Raw genomic sequence first — 19,383 nt, 5'->3', positions numbered from 1 at the left:
TATCTTGTGTCCTTTAACGATTTGTACATTGTTAAAACACTGTATATATATATATATATATATAATATGACATTTGTAATGTCTTTATTGTTTTGAAACTTCTGTATGTGTAATGTTTACTGTTAATTTTTATTGTTTATTTCACTCTATATATTCACTTTATATATTATCTACCTCACTTGCTTTGGCAACGTTAACACATGTTTCCCATGACAATAAAGCCCTTGAATTGAATTAAAACATTGATAAGAAACTATAAAAAGCCTTCATAGTGTGATTCCACAGGGAAAACTCTCAAAGCAAAGAGTCAGGTTGTATGAGAACATCTGATCCCTGGCTGATCCGATCGTATAGACACACTACTGTTATATCTGTCTGCTAATGTACTATACAGACAGAACTGCAGAGCTATCTTACTCTGATCAGTTAGTAACACAGAGAGATAATTGGACAGGAAACAGAACGTGTGGTTCAGTTAGTAACACAGAGAGATAATTGGACAGGAAACAGAACGTGTGGTTCAGTTAGTAACACAGAGAGATAATTGGACAGGAAACAGAACGTGTGGTTCAGTTAGTAACACAGAGAGATAATTGGACAGGAAACAGAACGTGTGGTTCAGTTAGTAACACAGAGAGATAATTGGACAGGAAACAGAACGTGTGGTTCAGTTAGTAACACAGAGAGATAATTGGACAGGAAACAGAACGTGTGGTTCAGTTAGTAACACAGAGAGATAATTGGACAGGAAACAGAACGTGTGGTTCAGTTAGTAACACAGAGAGATAATTGGACAGGAAACAGAACGTGTGGTTCAGTTAGTAACACAGAGAGATAATTGGACAGGAAACAGAACGTGTGGTTCAGTTAGTAACACAGAGAGATAATTGGACAGGAAACAGAACGTGTGGTTCAGTTAGTAACACACAGAGATAATTGGACGCATGAGACTCTCACTCTCTCTGAGTAACAGTGGGTGAAGCCACCACGTTAGAGTTAGGGGTTAAAGGTCAGGGTTCAACCTTCAGCTTGGCGTCTAGGTCGGCATCAGAAGACACCACGTTAGAGTTAGGGGTTAAAGGTCAGGGTCCTACCTCCAGCTTGGCGTCGAGGTCGGCATCAGAAGACACAACGTTAGAGTTAGGGGTTAAAGGTCAGGGTCCTACCTCCAGCTTGGCGTCGAGGTCGGCATCAGAAGACACCACGTTAGAGTTAGGGGTTAAAGGTCAGGGTCCTACCTCCAGCTTGGCGTCGAGGTCGGCATCAGAAGCCACCACGTACTCATCCTCCTTCTTCCCTGTGGCCTTGATCAGAACCTGCTTCGTCTTCCAAAACTTCTTCTGCATGCGGGCCATGACCGAGCTGTCTTCGCCTAGCAACGCCCGGCCACCGCTCAGTATGTCACCTGCAAACCTGGAGGGGGTGGTTAGGGTTTCCCCCGAGATTACATCTCATGCATTTTCTTTAATTGATTTTAAGACTTTTAAAGACAGTGACTTAAGTGGCTTCATACCCGTCCATCTAATCTTCAGCTCTGTTCTGTTCCGGTTGTTCTGTTACATCAACACGTAGCCTGAAATAGTGGAGATTGAGAACGCTGTGAATGTCAGATGCGTATGGTTTAATCCCCATACTTGAAACTGTAAGAAAGCCTATAAAGCTAGTTGACAAGATACGAGAGGTCATTGTTGAGGTGGTTGTGGTGCAAAACTTCTTCAGTAGGCATGCGCCCTAAATACAAAAGGGAGTGTGCTTATTGACAGGTTACCTGCTGTGGTATTAACATAAACAGGTGAAATGACTGTCCATTACGAGGCACAAGATGGCGGTCAGCGCAGATGTGCTTTTTGGTTGCTGAAGGAATTATTTGATTTCCTCACCCATATATGACCATCTGGTCATTTCTAAGGTCATAAAACCCTGTTTGAATATTATTTAGTTTGTTAACCAAAGTAATTGATTACTTTCTGCAGGTTATTAACCTCTAAAACTCTTAAGTTAGCGACGACACGAGATAGCCAGATCGGCTAGCTAGCTTAAAAAACTAGCTTGTCTTACATGGAAACTTCCAGAACCAAAGGGGGAAAAATGGACATCAGATGGACAGATGGTCTTGGGTCCTCCTCTTTTGAAATGTGAAGTGCACGGACAACAATGCTGACAACTTGCGCCCTTCCAGTCCCCGGTTCAGGTCGTTACCTTACGACCCCGACAGAGATGGTCGTTACCTTACGACCCCGACAGAGATGGTCGTTACCTTACGACCCCGACAGAGATGGTAGTTACCTTACGACCCCGACAGAGATGGTCGTTACCTTACGACCCCGACAGAGATGGTCGTTACCTTACGACCCCGACAGAGATGGTAGTTACCTTACGACCCCGACAGAGATGGTCGTTACCTACGACCACAGAGATGGTCGTTACCTACAGGGTGTTACCCCGACAGAGATGGTCGTTACACCACGACCCGACAGAGATGGTCAGAGGACTGACAGAGATGGTAGTTACCTTACAGACCCACAGAGATGGTCGTTACCTTACGACCCGACAGAGATGGGAGTTACCTTACAACCCCGACAGAGATGGTAGTTACCTTACGACCCGACAGAGATGGTCGCTATATACGACCCCGACAGAGATGGTAGTTACCTATACAGACCCCGACACCCAAGAGGGTATGCCACTTCTTGAGATGCAAAACAACATTGGGATGCTTTTGACAGCAAAGACAGATGAAAAGGCAGATGTCAATGTGGAGGCTATATACAGGGGGTACCGGTACAGAGTCAATGTGGAGGCTATATACAGGGTATTACGGTACAGAGTCAATGTGGAGGCTATATACAGGGGGTACTGGTACAGAGTCAATGTGGAGGCTATATACAGGGGGTACTGGTACAGAGTCAATGTGGAGGCTATATACAGGGGGTACTGGTACAGAGTCAATGTGGAGGCTATATACAGGGTGTTACGGTACAGAGTCAATGTGGAGGCTATATACAGGGGGTACTGGTACAGAGTCAATGTGGAGGCTATATACAGGGGGTACCGGTACAGAGTCAATGTGGAGGCTATATACAGGGTGTTACGGTACAGAGTCAATGTGGAGGCTATATACAGGGTATTACGGTACAGAGTCAATGTGGAGGCTATATACAGGGGGTACTGGTACAGAGTCAATGTGGAGGCTATATACAGGGGGTACTGGTACAGAGTCAATGTGGAGGCTATATACAGGGGGTACTGGTACAGAGTCAATGTGGAGGCTATATACAGGGGGTACTAGTACAGAGTCAATGTGGAAGCTATATACAGGGGGTACTGGTACAGAGTCAATGTGGAGGATATATACAGGGGGTACTGGTACAGAGTCAATGTGGAGGCTATATACAGGGGGTACTGGTACAGAGTCAATGTGGAGGCTATATACAGGGGGTACTGGTACAGAGTCGATGTGGAGGCTATATACAGGGGGTACAGGTACAGAGTCAATGTGGAGGCTATATACAGGGGGTACCGGTACAGAGTCAATGTGGAGGCTATATACAGGGGGGTACTGGTACAGAGTCAATGTGGAGACTATATACAGGGGTACTAGTACAGAATCAATGTGGAGGCTATATACAGGGGGTACTGGTACAGAGTCAATGTGGAGGATATATACAGGGGTACTGGTACAGAGTCAATGTGGAGGCTATATACAGGGGGTACTGGTACAGAGTCAATGTGGAGGCTATATACAGGGGTACTGGTACAGAGTCAATGTGGAGGCTATATACAGGGGGTACTGGTACAGAGTCAATGTGGAGGCTATATACAGGGGGTACTGGTACAGAGTCAATGTGGAGGCTATATACAGGGGGTACAGGTACAGAGTCAATGTGGAGGCTATATACAGGGGGTACTGGTACAGAGTCAATGTGGAGGCTATATACAGGGGGTACTGGTACAGAGTCAATGTGGAGGCTATATACAGGGGGTACCGGTACAGAGTCAATGTGGAGGCTATATACAGGGGGTAACGGTACAGAGTCAATGTGGAGGCTATATACAGGGGGTACTGGTACAGAGTCAATGTGGAGGCTATATACAGGGGGTACCGGTACAGAGTCAATGTGGAGGCTATATACAGGGGTACTGGTACAGAGTCAATGTGGAGGCTATATACAGGGGGTACAGGTACAGAGTCAATGTGGAGGCTATATACAGGGTGTTACGGTACAGAGTCAGTGTGGAGGCTATATACAGGGGGTACTGGTACAGAGTCAATGTGGAGGCTATATACAGGGGGTACTGGTACAGAGTCAATGTGGAGGCTATATACAGGGGGTACCGGTACAGAGTCAATGTGGAGGCTATATACAGGGTATTACGGTACAGAGTCAATGTGGAGGCTATATACAGGGGGTACCGGTACAGAGTCAATGTGGAGGCTATATACAGGGGGTACCGGTACAGAGTCAATGTGGAGGCTATATACAGGGGGTACCGGTACAGAGTCAATGTGGAGGCTATATACAGGGGGTACGGCACAGAGTCAATGTGGGAGGCTATATACAGGGGGTACTGGTACAGAGTCAATGTGGAGGCTATATACAGGGGGTACCGGTACAGAGTCAATGTGGAGGCTATATACAGGGTGTTACGGTACAGAGTCAATGTGGAGGCTATATACAGGGTATTACGGTACAGAGTCAATGTGGAGGCTATATACAGGGGGTACTGGTACAGAGTCAATGTGGAGGCTATATACAGGGGTACTGGTACAGAGTCAATGTGGAGGCTATATACAGGGGGTACTGGTACAGAGTCAATGTGGAGGCTATATACAGGGGGTACTGGTACAGAGTCAATGTGGAGGCTATATACAGGGGTACCAGTACAGAGTCAATGTGGAGGCTATATACAGGGTGTACTGGTACAGAGTCAATGTGGAGGCTATATACAGGGGGTACCAGTACAGAGTCAATGTGGAGGCTATATACAGGGGGTACTGGTACAGAGTCAATGTGGAGGATATATACAGGGGTACGGTACAGAGTCAATGTGGAGGCTATATACAGGGGGTACTGGTACAGAGTCAATGTGGAGGCTATATACAGGGGGTACTGGTACAGAGTCAATGTGGAGGCTATATACAGGGGGTACTGGTACAGAGTCAATGTGGAGGCTATATACAGGGGGTACTGGTACAGAGTCAATGTGGAGGCTATATACAGGGGTACAGGTGACAGAGTCAATGTGGAGGCTATATACAGGGGTGTACTGCACAGAGTCAATGTGGAGGCTATATACAGGGGGTTACGGTACAGAGTCAATGTGGAGGCTATATACAGGGGCACCGGCACAGAGTCAATGTGGAGGCTATATACAGGTGGTAACGGTACAGAGTCAATGTGGAGGCTATATACAGGGGGTACTGGTACAGAGTCAATGTGGAGGCTATATACAGGGGTACTTAGTACTGAGTCAATGTGGAGGCTATATACAGGGGGGTACAGAGTCAATGTGGAGGCTATATACAGGGTACAGGTACAGAGTCAATGTGGAGGCTATATACAGGGTGTTACGGTACAGAGTCAATGTGGAGGCTATATACAGGGGTACTGGTACAGAGTCAATGTGGAGGCTATATACAGGGGGTACTGGTACAGAGTCAATGTGGAGGCTATATACAGGGGGTACCGGGCACAGAGTCAATGTGGAGGCTATATACAGGGGGTACTGGTACAGAGTCAATGTGGAGGCTATATACAGGGGGTTACGGCACAGAGTCAATGTGAGGATATATACAGGGTATATACAGAGTCAATGTGGAGGCTATATACAGGGGGTACTGGTACAGAGTCAATGTGGAGGCTATATACAGGGGGTACTGGTACAGAGTCAATGTGGAGGCTATATACAGGGGTACTGGTAGAGAGTCAATGTGGAGGCTATATACAGGGGGTCCAGAGTCAATGTGAGGCACAGAGTCAGAGTCAATGTGGAGGCTATATACAGGGGGTTACGGCACAGAGTCAATGTGGAGGCTATATACAGGGGGTACCGTTACAGAGTCAATGTGGAGTCTATATACAGGGGTTACGGTACAGAGTCAATGTGGAGGCTATATACAGGGGGCAGGTCAGAGTCAATGGGAGGCTATATACAGGGTGTTACCGGTACAGAGTCAATGTGGAGACTATATACAGGGGGTACCGGTACAGAGTCAATGTGAGGCTATATACAGGGGGTACCACAGAGTCAATGTGGAGGCTATATACAGGGGGTACCGGTACAGAGTCAATGTGGAGGCTATATACAGGTGGTACTGGTACAGAGTCAATGTGGAGGCTATATACAGGGGGGTACCGGTACAGAGTCAAAGTGGAGGCTATACAGGGGTACCGTCAATGTGGAGGCTATATACAGGGGTTACGGTACAGAGTCAATGGGAGGCTATATGGGGGTACCGGTACAGAGTCAATGTGGAGGCTATATACAGGGGTACCGGTACAGAGTCAATGTGGAGGCTATATACAGGGGTACCCGGTACAGAGTCAATGTGGAGGCTATATACAGGGGTACTAGTACAGAGTCAATGTGGAGGCTATATACAGGGGGTACTAGTACAGAGTCAATGTGGAGGCTATATACAGGGGGTACTGTACAGAGTCAATGTGGAGGCTATATACAGGGGGTACCGGTACAGAGTCAATGTGGAGGCTATATACAGGGGGTACTGGTACAGAGTCAATGTGGAGGCTATATACAGGGGCATACAGGGTCAATGTGGGAGGCTATATACAGGGGGTACCAGTACAGAGTCAATGTGGAGGCTATATACAGGGGGTACAGTACAGAGTCAATGTGGAGGCTATATACAGGGGTACCGGTACAGAGTCAATGTGGAGCTATATACAGGGGGTACTGGTACAGAGTCAATGTGGAGGCTATATACAGGGGTACCCGGTACAGAGTCAATGTGGAGGCTATATACAGGGGGTACCAGTACAGAGTCAATGTGGAGGCTATATACAGGGGGTACCGGTACAGAGTCAATGGGAGGCTATATACAGGGTACCAGTACAGAGTCAATGTGGAGGCTATATACAGGGGGGTACCCTGCACAGAGTCAATGTGGAGGCTATATACAGGGGTACTGTACAGAGTCAATGTGGAGGCTATATACAGGGGTACCGGTACAGAGTCAATGTGGAGGCTATATACAGGGGTACTGGTACAGAGTCAATGTGGAGGCTATATACAGGGGTACTGGTACAGAGTCAATGTGGAGGCTATATACAGTACCGGTACAGAGTCAATGTGGAGGCTATATACAGGGGGTACCGGTACAGAGTCAATGTGGAGGCTATACAGGGGGTACCGGTACAGAGTCAATGTGGAGGCTATATACAGGGGGTAGTACAGAGTCAATGTGGAGATATACAGGGGGGTACTAGTACTGAGTCAATGTGGAGGCTATATACAGGGTACAAGTACAGAGTCAATGTGGAGGCTATATACAGGGGGTACCGGTACAGAGTCAATGTGGAGGCTATATACAGGGGGTACTGGTACAGAGTCAATGTGGAAGGCTATATACAGGGGGTAGGTACAGAGTCAATGTGGAGGCTATATACAGGGGGTACTGGTACAGAGTCAATGTGGAGGCTATATACAGGGGGTACAGAGTCAATGTGGGAGGCTATATACAGGGGGTACTGGACAGAGTCAATGTGGAGGCTATATACAGGGGGGAGTCAATGTGGAGGCTATATACAGGGGGTACTAGTACAGAGTCAATGTGGAGGCTATATACAGGGGGTACTAGTACAGAGTCAATGTGGAGGCTATATACAGGGGTACCGGTACAGAGTCAATGTGGAGGCTATATACAGGGGTACTGGTACAGAGTCAATGTGAAGGCTATATACAGGGGTACCGGTACAGAGTCAATGTGGAGGCTATATACAGGGGGTACCGGTACAGAGTCAATGGGAGGCTATATACAGGGGGTACTAGTACAGAGTCAATGTGGAGGCTATATACAGGGGTACCGGTACAGAGTCAATGTGGAGGCTATATACAGGGTGTTACGGTACAGAGTCAATGTGGAGGCTATATACAGGGGGTACCGGTACAGAGTCAATGTGGAGGCTATATACAGGGGTACCGGTACAGAGTCAATGTGGAGGCTATATACAGGGTACTACACAGAGTCAATGTGGAGGCTATATACAGGGGGTACCGGTACAGAGTCAATGTGGAGGCTATATACAGGGGTACCGGTACAGAGTCAATGTGGAGGCTATATACAGGGGTACTGGTACAGAGTCAATGTGGAGGCTATATACAGGGGTACCGGTACAGAGTCAATGTGGAGGCTATATACAGGGGTACTGGTACAGAGTCAATGTGGAGGCTATATACAGGGGGTACTGGTACAGAGTCAATGTGGAGGCTATATACAGGGGGTACTGGTACAGAGTCAATGTGGAGGCTATATACAGGGGGTACCAGTACAGAGTCAATGTGGAGGCTATACACAGGGGCACTAGTACAGAGTCAATGTGGAGGCTATATACAGGGGTACTAGTACAGAGTCAGTGTGGAGGCTATATACAGGGGGTACTAGTACAGAGTCAATGTGGAGGCTATATACAGGGGGTACCGGTACAGAGTCAATGTGGAGGCTATATACAGGGGGTACTGGTACAGAGTCAATGTGGAGGCTATATACAGGGGGTACTGGTACAGAGTCAATGTGGAGGCTATATACAGGGGTACTGGTACAGAGTCAATGTGGAGGCTATATACAGGGGGCACTGGTACAGAGTCAATGTGGAGGCTATATACAGGGGGTACAGAGTCAATGTGGAGGCTATATACAGGGGTACCGGTACAGAGTCAATGTGGAGGCTATATACAGGGGGTACCGGTACAGAGTCAATGTGGAGGCTATATACAGGGTATTACGGTACAGAGTCAATGTGGAGGCTATATACAGGGGGTACCAGTACAGAGTCAATGTGGAGGCTATATACAGGGGGTACCGGTACAGAGTCAATGTGGAGGCTATATACAGGGTGTTACGGCACAGAGTCAATGTGGAGGCTATATACAGGGGGTACCGGTACAGAGTCAATGTGGAGGCTATATACAGGGGGGACCGGTACAGAGTCAATGTGGAGGCTATATACAGGGGGTACTGGTACAGAGTCAATGTGGAGGCTATATACAGGGGGTACCGGTACAGAGTCAATGTGGAGGCTATATACAGGTGGTACTGGTACAGAGTCAATGTGGAGGCTATATACAGGGGGTACTGGTACAGAGTCAATGTGGAGGCTATATACAGGGGGTACTGGTACAGAGTCAATGTGGAGGCTATATACAGGGGGTACCGGTACAGAGTCAATGTGGAGGCTATATACAGGTGGTACTATATACAGGTACAGAGTCAATGTGGAGGCTATATACAGGGGGTACTAGTACAGAGTCAATGTGGAGGCTATATACAGGGGGTACTAGTACTGAGTCAATGTGGAGGCTATATACAGGGGGTACTAGTACAGAGTCAATGTGGAGGCTATATACAGGGGGTACCGGTACAGAGTCAATGTGGAGGCTATATACAGGGGGTACTGGTACAGAGTCAATGTGAAGGCTATATACAGGGGGTACTGGTACAGAGTCAATGTGGAGGCTATATACAGGGGGTACTGGTACAGAGTCAATGTGGAGGCTATATACAGGGGGTACTGGTACAGAGTCAATATGGAGGCTATATACAGGGGGTACTGGTACAGAGTCAATGTGGAGGCTATATACAGGGGGTACTGGTACAGAGTCAATGTGGAGGCTATATACAGGGGGTACTGGTACAGAGTCAATGTGAAGGCTATATACAGGGGGTACTGGTACAGAGTCAATGTGGAGGATATATACAGGGGGTACTGGTACAGAGTCAATGTGGAGGATATATACAGGGGTACTGGTACAGAGTCAATGTGGAGGATATATACAGGGGGTACTGGTACAGAGTCAATGTGGAGGATATATACAGGGGGTACTGGTACAGAGTCAATGTGGAGGATATATACAGGGGGTACTGGTACAGAGTCAATGTGGAGGCTATATACAGGGGGTACCGGTACAGAGTCAATGTGGAGGCTATATTCAGGGGGTAGCGGCACAGAGTCAATGTGGAGGCTATATACAGGGTATTACGGTACAGAGTCAATGTGGAGGCTATATACAGGGGGTACTGGTACAGAGTCAATGTGGAGGCTATATACAGGGGGTACTGGTACAGAGTCAATGTGGAGGCTATATACAGGGGGTACCGGTACAGAGTCAATGTGGAGGCTATATACAGGGGGTACTGGTACAGAGTCAATGTGGAGGCTATATACAGGGGGTACCGGTACAGAGTCAATGTGGAGGCTATATACAGGGGGACCGGTACAGAGTCAATGTGGAGGCTATATACAGGGGGTACCGGTACAGAGTCAATGTGGAGGCTATATACAGGGTGTTACGGTACAGAGTCAATGTGGAGTCTATATACAGGGGGTACCGGTACAGAGTCAATGTGGAGGCTATATACAGGGGTACTGGTACAGAGTCAATGTGGAGGCTATATACAGGGGGTACCGGTACAGAGTCAATGTGGAGGCTATATACAGGTGGTACTGGTACAGAGTCAATGTGGAGGCTATATACAGGGGTACTGGTACAGAGTCAATGTGGAGGCTATATACAGGGGGTACTGGTACAGAGTCAATGTGGAGGCTATATACAGGGGGTACCGGTACAGAGTCAATGTGGAGGCTATATACAGGTGGTACCGGTACAGAGTCAATGTGGAGGCTATATACAGGGGGTACTAGTACAGAGTCAATGTGGAGGCTATATACAGGGGGTACTAGTACTGAGTCAATGTGGAGGCTATATACAGGGGGTACTAGTACAGAGTCAATGTGGAGGCTATATACAGGGGGTACCGGTACAGAGTCAATGTGGAGGCTATATACAGGGGGTACTGGTACAGAGTCAATGTGAAGGCTATATACAGGGGGTACTGGTACAGAGTCAATGTGGAGGCTATATACAGGGGGTACTGGTACAGAGTCAATGTGGAGGCTATATACAGGGGGTACTGGTACAGAGTCAATATGGAGGCTATATACAGGGGGTACTGGTACAGAGTCAATGTGGAGGATATATACAGGGGGTACTGGTACAGAGTCAATGTGGAGGATATATACAGGGGGTACTGGTACAGAGTCAATGTGAAGGCTATATACAGGGGGTACTGGTACAGAGTCAATGTGGAGGCTATATACAGGGGGTACTGGTACAGAGTCAATGTGGAGGCTATATACAGGGGGTACTGGTACAGAGTCAATATGGAGGCTATATACAGGGGGTACTGGTACAGAGTCAATGTGGAGGCTATATACAGGGGGTACTGGTACAGAGTCAATGTGGAGGCTATATACAGGGGGTACTGGTACAGAGTCAATGTGAAGGCTATATACAGGGGGTACTGGTACAGAGTCAATGTGGAGGATATATACAGGGGGTACTGGTACAGAGTCAATGTGGAGGATATATACAGGGGTACTGGTACAGAGTCAATGTGGAGGATATATACAGGGGGTACTGGTACAGAGTCAATGTGGAGGATATATACAGGGGGTACTGGTACAGAGTCAATGTGGAGGCTATATACAGGGGGTAGCGGCACAGAGTCAATGTGGAGGCTATATACAGGGGGTACCGGTACAGAGTCAATGTGGAGGCTATATACAGGGGGTAGCGGCACAGAGTCAATGTGGAGGCTATATACAGGGTATTACGGTACAGAGTCAATGTGGAGGCTATATACAGGGGGTACTGGTACAGAGTCAATGTGGAGGCTATATACAGGGGGTACTGGTACAGAGTCAATGTGGAGGCTATATACAGGGTGTTACGGTACAGAGTCAATGTGGAGGCTATATACAGGGGGTACTGGTACAGAGTCAATGTGGAGGCTATATACAGGGGTACCGGGTACAGAGTCAATGTGGAGGCTATATACAGGGGGTACCGGTACAGAGACAATGTGGAGTCTATATACAAGGGGTACCGGTACAGAGTCAAAGTGGAGGCTATATACAGGGGGTACCAGTACAGAGTCAATGTGGAGGCTATATACAGGGTGTTACGGTACAGAGTCAATGTGGAGTCTATATACAGGGGGTACCGGTACAGAGTCAATGTGGAGGGTATATACAGGGGGTACTGGTACAGAGTCAATGTGAAGGCTATATACAGGGGGTACTGGTACAGAGTCAATGTGGAGGCTTATACAGGGGGTACAGGTACAGAGTCAATGTGGAGGCTATATACAGGGGGTACTGGTACAGAGTCAATATGGAGGCTATATACAGGGGGGTACTGGTACAGAGTCAATGTGGAGGCTATATACAGGGGGTACTGGTACAGAGTCAATGTGGAGGCTATATACAGGGGGTACTGGTACAGAGTCAATGTGAAGGCTATATACAGGGGGTACTGGTACAGAGTCAATGTGGAGGCTATATACAGGGGGTACTGGTACAGAGTCAATGTGGAGGATATATACAGGGGGTACTGGTACAGAGTCAATGTGGAGGCTATATACAGGGGGTACTGGTACAGAGTCAATGTGGAGGCTATATACAGGGGGTTACTGGGAGTCAATGTGGAGGCTATATACAGGGGTACGGTACAGAGTCAATGTGGAGGCTATATACAGGGGTACCGGTACAGAGTCAATGTGGAGGCTATATACAGGGGTACGGCACAGAGTCAATGTGGAGGCTATATACAGGTGGATTACGGTGAGTCAATGTGGAGGCTATATACAGGGGTACTTACAGAGTCAACTGTGGAGGCTGGTACAGAGTCAATGTGGAGGCTATATACAGGGTGATAGTTCAATGTGGAGGCTATATACAGGGGGTACTGGTACAGAGTCAATGTGGAGGCTATATACAGGGGGGTACCGGTCAGAGTCAATGTGGAGGCTATATACAGGGGGTACCGCACAGAGACAATGTGGAGTCTATATACAAGGGGTACCGCACAGAGTCAAAGTGGAGGCTATATACAGGGGGTACCAGTACAGAGTCAATGTGGAGGCTATATACAGGGTGTTACGGTACAGAGTCAATGTGGAGTCTATATACAGGGGGTACCGTTCAATGAGGGTATATACAGGGTGTTACGGCACAGAGTCAATGTGGAGGCTACAGGGGTACCGCCAGAGTCAATGTGGAGGCTATATACAGGGGCCAGAGTCAATTTCCTATAGGGGGTCCACAATCAATGTGGAGGCTCCTTTGTCTACAGGGTGTTACGGTCAGAGTCATTGAGTCTATATACAGGGGGTGTACAGAGTCAATGTGGAGGCATACACACTGCCAATGGGAGACTATATACAGGGGGTACCGACACAGAGTCAATGTGGAGGCTATATACAATGTGGAGGTGTTGTCTGTCTTCACAACTGTCTTGGTGTGTTTGGACCATGATAGTTCGTTGGTGATGTGGACACCAAGTAACTTGAACCTTCTCAGAAGAATCCCTTTAGGGACAGCTCTAACAACACTGCCAGGTCTCTTAACGGGGCCTTTTCCTCCCTATCAGCTCCATTGTCTGACATGGAGAGTTTGTTGTCCTGGCAACACACTGCCAGGTCTCTAACCTCCTCCCTATAGGCCGTCTCATCGTTGATGGAGAGGTTGTTGTCCTGGCAACACACTGCCAGGTCTCTAACCTCCTCCCTATAGGCCGTCTCATTGTTGATGGAGAGTTTGTTGTCCTGGCAACACACTGCCAGGTCTCTAACCTCCTCCCTATAGGCCGTCTCATTGTTGATGGAGAGTTTGTTGTCCTGGCAACACACTGCCAGGTCTCTAACCTCCTCCCTATAGGCCGTCTCATTGTTGATGGAGAGTTTGTTGTCCTGGCAACACACTGCCAGGTCTCTAACCTCCTCCCTATAGGCTGTCTCATCGTTGATGGAGAGGTTGTTGTCCTGGCAACACACTGCCAGGTCTCTAACCTCCTCCTCATCGTTGATGGAGGGTTGTTGTCCTGGCAACACACTCTCATCCTCCCTATAGGCTGTCTCATCGTTGATGGAGAGGTTGTTGTCCTGGCAACACACTGCCAGGTCTCTAACCTCCTCCCTATAGGCTGTCTCATCGTTGATGGAGAGGTTGTTGTCCTGGCAACACACTGCCAGGTCTCTAACCTCCTCCCTATAGGCTGTCTCATCGTTGAGGGGAGGGTTGTTGTCCTGGCAACACACTGCCAGGTCTCTAACCTCCTCCCTATAGGCTGTCTCATTGTTTTGTCGGTGGTCAGGCCTACCTTCTCACATGCATCTGGTTTATCTCTGAATATTAGGAAATGTACTTTTTTTTAGTTGAAAGGATGTGACTTAAACTCAGTGTGTAATATCCCTGTGAAAGATGTGACTTAAACTCAGTATGTAATGTCCCTGTGAAAGATGTGACTTAAACTCAGTGTGTAATATCCCTGTAAAAGATGTGACTTAAACTCAGTATGTAATGTCCCTGTGAAAGATGTGACTTAAACTCAGTGTGTAATATCCCTGTAAAAGATGTGACTTAAACTCAGTATGTAATATCCCTGTGAAAGATGGGACTTAAACTCAGTATGTAATATCCCTGTGAAAGATGGGACTTAAACTCAGTATGTAATATCCCTGTAAAAGACGGGACTTAAACTCAGTATGTAATATCCCTGTGAAAGATGTGACTTAAACTCAGTATGTAATATCCCTGTAAAAGATGTACTTAAACTCCCCTGTAAAAGATGTGACTTAAACTCAGTATGTAATATCCCTGTGAAAGACGGACTTAAACTCAGTATGTAATATCCCTGTGAAAACTGAGGAAACTGGAAAGAGATTTAACTCCTGGTTATTAAGAGATCTTTCTTCATCTGGATGTGAACTTTTATCAATCTGAAGGTCCAGATGAGTTTATACCTCCCCTGCCTTGGATGGTCCTCTGTCAGTAACTAAAACGGTTGATACTAAATGATTTAACTTCATATGGAGGAATAAAGCTCATTATTTAAGAGAAGTTAATATGTAACACCCAGGGTGAGGGAGGGTTGAATGCTCTTGATTTTAAAACCTCTTAATATAATATTTCAGATTAAATGGACACAAAAACTATTTAAGAAATAAGGATTGCATTTGGAATATAATCCCTAATGTAATATTCCAACAGATTGGTGGTCTAGAAGTCTTACTCAAATGTAACTTTGATGTGGGTAAAAACACTATCAAGCTTGCTAACTTTCATAAACAAGTACAAACATAATTCCCCCACAGACATACAATCTGGAAGAATAAAGACATAAAATACAAAAACAAGTCTTTGTTTTTCAAGAACTGGTTTGGCAACAGCATTATCTGGGATTATACCATTATTGAATAATGATGGACAACTATATGATTACCGAATAATAATTATTGAATAATAACTATATGATTATGCAGAATTCATGAGAACACACAATGTTACATTCACTCCTGAGAGTATCAAATAGTTGTTAGAGCTGTCCCTAAAAGGTGCTATTCTTCTGTTAGGAGAAACATAACATGACTCCCAAGTGCAACTGTTGAGGATTTTATAGCCTCAATACAGCTACAAGGAATTTACATTTTATAAACTATAAAATGTAATAACATGTATATATGAAAACCATGTCAAGATGTTACTATTCCTCTGCTAGAATGTATTGGAATGCAGCCCTAGGACAAGTGAACTGGAATGCAGCCCCTAGGACAAGTGAACTGGAATGCAGCCCTAGGACAAGTACTCTGGAATGCAGCCCTAGGACAAGTACTCTGGAATGCAGCCCTAGGACAAGTACTCTGGAATGCAGCCCTAGGACAAGTAACTGGAATGCAGCCCTAGGGACAAGTGAACTGGAATGCAGCCCTAGGACAAGTGAACTGGAATGCAGCCCTCGGACAAGTGAACTGGAATGCATGAACTGGAATGCAGCCCTAGGACAAGTGAACTGGAATGCAGCCCTAGGACAAGTGAACTGGAATGCAGCCCTAGGACAAGTGACTCTGGAATGCAGCCCTAAGACAAGTGAACTGGAATGCAGCCCTGAGGACAAGTACTAGGACAAGTGAACTGGAATGCAGCCCTGGAGGACAAGTGAACTGAATGCAGCCCTAGGACAAGTGACTCTGGAATGCAGCCCTTGGCAGCCTAGGACAAGTGAACTGGAATGGACAGCCAGCTTGGACAAGTGGAATGCAGCCCTTGGACAAGTGAATGGAATGCAGCCCTAGGACAAGTGAACTGGAATGCAGCCGTAGGACAAGTACTCTGGAATGCAGCCCTTGGACAAGTGAACTGGAATGCAGCCCTAGGACAAGTGAACTGGAATGCAGCCCTAGGACAAGTGAACTGGAATGCAGCCCTAGGACAAGTGAACTGGAATGCAGCCCTAGGACAAGTGAACTGGAATGCAGCCCTAGGACAAGTGAACTGGAATGCAGCCCTAGGACAAGTGAACTGGAATGCAGCCCTAGGACAAGTGAACTGGAACAACGTTTAGTTGTTGTCTGGTAAATATTGTATATCTAATAAGGTGAAAGAAGTGTCATACAAACTCATTCATAGAATCTACCCTGTAAAGATCTTTATTATACACAGATTTAAAATAGCTATTGATAACAAATGTGTATTTTGTGGTTGTGACCCAGAGACTCAACATTTATTTTGGGACTGTTCTAATGATTTTGGAGTGAGTTAGAAGATTTTATTAAATAAATAAAATACTATTAATGTTCATTTGAAAGACTCGGATATGATTTATTTTGACTCAAATGATATCGACCCCCGGTGTAACTTTCATTTGTTTATTTTTATGGAAGAATCTTTATCCATGAAATGAGGTCGACAGGGGGGAACAAAACCCTCTTCACATTGTTAAAGATAGAATTTAAATATTATTTTGAAATTATCAGTAGTGTAAAAACAAAAAAGCAATTACGTACCATAAAACTTTTGAGTATTATAAATGTTTCTCGACATGTGATGTACATTCACTAATAATTAAAAAAAACACTCTTCCATGAAGTCAAGCAGTACATTAAGAACATTCTACATTCTTCCAATAAGAAAGCTGTTCAAATCAATACGTGTTTATGTTTTAAGGTCTTCGTATAATCTGTCATGTGTTGGACCCCCCCCCCCTAGTATATGTCCTCATTGATGGTCTAAAGTTATACTGTTACACCTGCACTAAGAACAGGGCTCGACACCTGTCGTCGCCAGCAGGTTAACCATAATGAGGCAGCCAGCTGCTATTGTTAATGTATGGTCGAGCCAGCTACCTGTAGCTGCCCAGGTCAAGCGAGATCAATGCCATTATCTCACCACAAACCTGCTGTCTTCTCAACCTTGGTGTTCAGGAAGAAAAACGTTGCTGGTTCCTGTTGCAACTCGTAAATGTTTGCGACGTTTTCATGACGCGCAGCTAATTTGCTCCTAACCTGCTAGTTGTACCCAATGTAACGTTAACTAGTCCAGATGACTTGGTCTGCGGATACGTCGCCTATATATATAAACGCAACACGTCTCGCATCATCACATTGTTGTTGTGTCTTTACCGTTGAACGAAGCTGTCAGGAAGTCATGTTGCCCAGCAGTCAGAGTATCCAGGTCACGTTAGCAACCAACTGAACTGGACAATGCACAGAAACAGGATATATGCAACGTCTGTTCCCTCCGTCCTGTCGCGGCGGAGACGTCTCAACATCACAGGTCAAACCAGTTGGAGGGAAATTATATTTTAAAACGTCCCGAAAGACACTAACCCCAACCTCAAGGAGGTGCAGGAGAAATATGTTATGTTTGCAGGGCACCACAAAGCAAAACAAGACATCTTCAAGAATTACAAACCTAATTAAAAGCTGCTGCAGGAAAATAGAAAGATCTTAAATCTGAAAAACTGATGACTGGGTAGTTATTGTATTTTAAAACACTGGTATATCATGGATGCAGACAGACATTGTGATTAACAACGACAGGGAATTATAATGGCACAGTATGATCTATTAATCTGTCCCAAGAGAGGGCAGTATAGAGACCTGTCACTGATGGTTCTCAACACAGTAGTTTAATCTGGAAACGATGTGGCTACATACACACACAGTATTAAAATGGAGACGAGCTGCATCTTCAAAAACAGTCACCTTGTCTTATATCTTATATCATGAAGAACAGCCTCCATCGACTGTGGCAGTTAGGGTTAACCCATGAACCCTAACCCATGAATACACATATCTACATCAGGAAAGACTTTAATCAACAGGCAATACATCAGAGAAATAAAAAGGTGCTATTGTCTGTCTCCAGTCTGTCTCGCTTCACGCCTCCAGGGCCTGTCTCCAGTCTGTCTCGTCTACGCCCAGGGTCTGTCTCCAGTCTGTCTCGCCTCACGCCCAGGGTCTGTCTCCAGTCTGTCTCGTCTACGCTCCAGGGTCTGTCTCCAGTCTGTCTCCAGTCTGTCTCGTCTACGCTCCAGGGTCTGTCTCCAGTCTGTCTCCAGTCTGTCTCGTCTACGCTCCAGGGTCTGTCTCCAGTCTGTTTGTAAGTCGCTCTGGATAAGAGCGTCTGCTAAATGACTTAAATGTAAATGTAAATGTCTCGTCTACGCTCCAGCGTCTGTCCCAGTCTGTCTCGCTTACGCTCCAGGGTCTGTCTCCAGCTCTGTCTTGCCTACGTCTCTGCCTACGCTTCCAGTCTGTCTCGTCTCCCCAGGGTCTGTCTCCAGTCTGCCTGTCTGCCTCACGTCTCCAGGGTCTGTCTCCAGGGTCTGTCTCCAGTCTGTCTCCAGTCTGTCTCCAGTCTGTCTCCAGCTCCGCCCAGGGTCTGTCTCCAGTCTGTCTCCAGTCTGTCTCGCCTACGCTCCAGGGTCTGTCTCCAGTCTGTCTCGCCTACGCTCCAGCGTCTGTCTCAGTCTGTCTCGTCTACGCTCCAGGGTCTGTCTCCAGTCTGTCGCTCGCTCCAGGGTCTGTCTCCAGTTCCGTCTCTGCCCACGCTCCAGGGTGTCTCCAGTCTGTCTCGTTTACGCCCAGGTCTGTCTCCAGTCTGTCTCGCTTCTACGCTCCAGGGTCTGTCTCCAGTCTGTCTCGTCTACGCCCAGGGTCTGTCTCAGTCTGTCTCGCCTACGCCCAGGGTCTGTCACCAGTCTGTCTCGCCTACGCTCCAGGGTCTGTCTCCAGTCTGTCTCGCTCTACGCTCCAGCGTCTGTCTCCAGTCTGTCTCGTCACGCTCCAGGGTCTGTCTCCAGTCT

The 19,383-nt window shown here is 46.7% G+C and overlaps 1 long non-coding RNA gene across 2 annotated transcripts; it reads right to left on the bottom strand.

The window, feature by feature from the left end:
* Positions 1–1,206: 1,206 nt before the first annotated feature.
* On the bottom strand, positions 1,207–17,769 carry LOC135567909 (uncharacterized). Of its 2 annotated transcripts, none has more exons than XR_010462403.1 (3): positions 17,696–17,769; positions 1,514–1,573; positions 1,207–1,413 (listed from the first exon to the last, which is right to left on the bottom strand). It is a non-coding gene; the product is annotated as an uncharacterized LOC135567909 (long non-coding RNA). The 2 variants fall into 2 exon arrangements; XR_010462404.1 differs by lacking the exon at positions 17,696–17,769 and adding an exon at positions 17,463–17,552.
* Between the last annotated feature and the right edge of the window lie 1,614 nt (positions 17,770–19,383).

This window comes from Oncorhynchus nerka, unplaced genomic scaffold (genome assembly GCF_034236695.1).
Source record: "Oncorhynchus nerka isolate Pitt River unplaced genomic scaffold, Oner_Uvic_2.0 unplaced_scaffold_1750, whole genome shotgun sequence".
NCBI classification, from domain to species: Eukaryota; Metazoa; Chordata; class Actinopteri; order Salmoniformes; family Salmonidae; genus Oncorhynchus; species Oncorhynchus nerka.
Note: the sequence above shows the minus strand (reverse complement) of the source record. Positions and strands in the feature narration are given on the sequence as shown.